At 33.7% G+C, this 4,032-nt stretch overlaps 1 long non-coding RNA gene across 1 annotated transcript; it reads left to right on the plus strand.

Moving 5' to 3' along the window:
* The first annotated feature begins 1,679 nt into the window (after nucleotides 1-1,679).
* Nucleotides 1,680-3,448, plus strand: LOC125497277 (uncharacterized). The gene is made up of 3 exons (XR_007273907.2): nucleotides 1,680-1,858; nucleotides 3,244-3,299; nucleotides 3,411-3,448. It is a non-coding gene; the product is annotated as an uncharacterized LOC125497277 (long non-coding RNA).
* The last annotated feature ends 584 nt before the right edge of the window (nucleotides 3,449-4,032 follow it).

A 4,032-nucleotide genomic window follows, 5' to 3' on the forward strand; every position in this document is an offset into this window, starting at 1 on the left:
TTATAGGGTAATGTTGAAAAGTTTTCCAACTTGCTATAAATCGCAAACACTCATGTTCATGCATCATGGAAATATATAACGATTGAATTTCCATTTAGTAAGAGTAATCTTTACAATAATTTAGATCATAATGATAGACAAAGCTTTGAATCATATAACCATTACAAATTATTGAAGTTACTAATACACACAAACATAAACTAGGTTCTTAAAACCTCCGACACCAATGAAGCCTTGGTGTCCATATCCATTCATAAGCATTCCAAGTCAAGCCTAAGACTTGATGAAGCGACCAAACTTCTAGCTTATATAGGTAGATCTTTCCGAACATGCTCCTACAATTGAGCACCTTATCAAAGATCTATTAAGAATATTCAACCTCTTTATCATTGTAGCAACAAGCACTAACCTCGGGATGTTTTCAACAAGTGCTCCCAACCTCATAGAGAAGTACTATCCTCCTTGAATTTGAGATCTAATGTTATGTTAGACGTCAAATAGAGTTTTCCTTCACCATAGGTTGATCAATAGGCTTAAGACCCATCCCTTTGTTCATTTTGTTCAATAGTTCCCTTGACAACAGTTTAGTAAACGTATTCGCCAAGTTCAAACTAGACCGAACAAAATTAATAGTTATACAACTATTCCTTATCATTTTCTGCACATAGCTATGTCTAACTCCAATGTGCCTTGACTTAGGTTTGACCCATAAGTCAACCTCACTCAACACATTCCTTAGCCATTTCGCTTCTTGGCAACAAGAAGCCAAAGCAATGAATTTCGATGCCATAGTGGAATCCGTTATACATGTTTGCTTCTTGGATTCCCATGAAATGGCACCTCCTCCAAGAAGAAACACCGAACCACTAGTGGATGAATAATCTTCCTTATTCGAAATCCAACTAGCATCCGAGTAACCTTCTACGATAGAAGGTTCTCTTTTGTAAGTTATGACATAATCCAAGCTCTTATTCAAGTACCTTAACACTCTTCTCAATGCTTGCCAATGCAACATACTAGGATTACTAGTATACCTACTGAGCTTGCCAATAGCAAAGGCTATATCCGGCCGACTGCTAGTCATAGCATACATCAAGCTTCCAATTAAGCTTCACTACTACAAAAATGACCAAAGAGACTATATATAGGAGACCGGTTGAGGTTAATAACCCATTTCTTAAATGTAGCAAACCATTGATTATCTAAAACCAGTCTCTTAAGTTTAACTATTTGACTAATAAAAAAAGTTGTTGTGAAATAGGAGACTGCTTCCAAGTAAAACCGGTTTCCTTGAAATATTTTATTTTTTTAATTCAATTTTTTTCAACATAATATACTATTATACGTATATATTTTACTTGTAAATATATAGGAGACTACTTTTAACTTGAACCGGTTTCCTAAAAATATTAATTTTAAAATTTAATATCTTTTCAATTTAATACTCTAGTGTAATATAAGCTCTATACATAATCCTATTTACTTTTAAAATTGTTTTTCCTTTTTGATGCAACAAATATAATAAAAAAAACTACCACAACTGCATCCCCAAATTAAAAAAAAAAAAAAATTAGCTGAAAAAAAAACGTTGGAACCGCACACGTTCATTCTTCTCTCTCTTCTCATACTCTCACGCTCCTCTCTCTTTTCTCTCTCCTCTCTACTCCATCTCATTCTTTCTCCTCCCAGATCTCCAGTCACTCGAAGAGTCGAAATCGAACACCGAGCAGTCTCAAACCGCCGCCAACCGCCGACGAACTAGAGACGCCGACCGCCGACACCTTCAATTCGAAGTTCGAAGTTCGACTTCGGCACTTCGCCGACCCAGTTTTGAGTTTTCCTCCATTAATTCGAACTAGTAAGTTGTTAAGTTTTTTTTTTTTTTGATTTAATTTCATATTTTCCAACTTTTATAAGTTTATATACGTTAGATTCTTAGACTAGATTATATAGGAGAGAGAGAAAGAGCAAAAATGGTGGATCGGTGTTTTTTTCAAACAATCGTCAATGTCAAAGCTCATGAAACCTCGTCACTTCTTCACTCCGCCACATCTTTCTTCTTCATATGCAATTTCTCGCATTTTTTTCATATACTTATTAATGTTTTCTTCATTACGATTGTTTTTCATGATTGAAATTTGACTGTTCTTGATTTTGGATTTATAATTGTTGATGAACTAATTTTGAGTGCTTACTTTGTGGTTTTACCATTGCGAGATGGAGGAGCTATATCGTTAGGGTTGTCAAATCTTCCAGGATTGTTTTTAGGATCATTGCTTCTTACATTGATTGTTGAGCCTCTTTCTACGCTATTGATCACTGCCGGATTGTTTGTGTATCATTGTTGAGAAAATTTGTTTTTGTTAATTATCTTTGATTTTGGATTGTGATGGACTGAATTGAAGTAGCTTATTGAATTTCATTTGTTTAGGGTTGCTGTGAATCGATTTACAAGTCAATGTAAAAAAAAGTATGTTGTAATCTGAAGGATAAGGTTGTGTGTGGATTTGGCTCCTCTCTTACCCTTGATTTCCTTGCAATAATTTGGGGTAATGTTGGTGTTTTTTAGTTTGCATTATGTGTTATCTTTCGAGTAGCGTAGTAGATGAACACCTGAGCGCAGTCCAAGTCTTGATCAATATTGGGAGAGTAGAGTATTAGTGGTTGATATGTGCAGGGGGGGGGGGAGGGATTGGGTGTGTGTGTGCAGCATCAAGTCATCAGACGTATGGTTGCTAGTCCTAAGATTTGATGTAGGTTAAATTTGGGTCATTTGGTTTTGTTAGTTCCGGTGAAGTGATGAAAAAATAACTACTATATAAGATTAGCTTGAAATTGCCCAATTCTTGAAGTGAAGTCCTTTGTTTGCTATAGAGGGAATTAATGAGGCTGTGTATATGTCATTTGGTACTGATGATTAGATTGACAAGTCTAGCCAACTTTGGGAAGAGGGAAGAGAATGAGATTTTCGATCGAAGTTAAACATCTTGTTCATTTGATGAACTAGGTTTTTCTTATATATATTATGTGGAATTTGTTCATTTTGGTTGTATGACACATTGACACCTTGCTTTATGTATAATACTTTTATCAAGGCGATAACCTTGCTGTACATGATTGGTTTTGTGGTGCTTTTCTAATGTAGATGGAAGATGATTGCTTCTTCAAGCAATGTTAAAATTATGAGCTATAGCCCTATTTGTTTTCTTGTTTGGTGAATTGAAGTTTTTCTTACTTTTTAAGAAAAGAGACGAGCAGAAGCAGCTCGCATTCGGGAGAAATATCCTGATAGAATTCCTGTAAGATGCTTTACTTGTTGATTGATTATGGTTATTGGAAGTATTTGTGTTTCATAATTTATATATTCCAATCGACTCAATAATTCTCACCTAGTTTACCAATTTATGCAGGTGATTGTAGAGAAGGCTGAAAAAGAGAGACATTCTGGACATTATAAGAAAAAGTTAGTCTTATTTCTGGTTGCATCTGTTTTTTTGTTATGGTGGTTTTGTTGTTTATTTTTCAAATAGTGAAAACAAAACCTGTTCGATAAAACTGTTTTAAATAACTAAATCAATGTACATTTCGTAAACTGGAAACTTTGTTGTTTTTTGAAAGAACATAAACTGAAAACTTAAAAATTAGGAATCGTTTAGAAATCCGATTATGGTTTAGAAATTTGATTATTCTTGCTTTGATTTTTTCTTGTTAAGTTTGTATATATGAAAGTTATAAAATATAGAGATACTAGTTCTAATTATAATTCTTTGTAATTATTTTGCAGTACTTTTTTGGGATTCCTAGCACTTATTCGCGAGAGATGATTGACGAGCTAAGAGATATGTGGGTGAAATATTTAAACAATCAAACATGAGACGATGGAGATTGAAGACAATGGTCAAGTTTCAATTGTACATATTATTTGCTCAAGTTAGAATTTTAATTTTTGTAGATATCATTAGATTATAGAAATTTTTATTTTTAAGACTAGTGAAATTGATTTGTAGTAATTAAATGTAGCAAATATTTTTT

Source organism: Beta vulgaris, chromosome 5, assembly GCF_026745355.1.
Source record: "Beta vulgaris subsp. vulgaris cultivar EL10 chromosome 5, EL10.2, whole genome shotgun sequence".
NCBI classification, from domain to species: Eukaryota; Viridiplantae; Streptophyta; class Magnoliopsida; order Caryophyllales; family Amaranthaceae; genus Beta; species Beta vulgaris.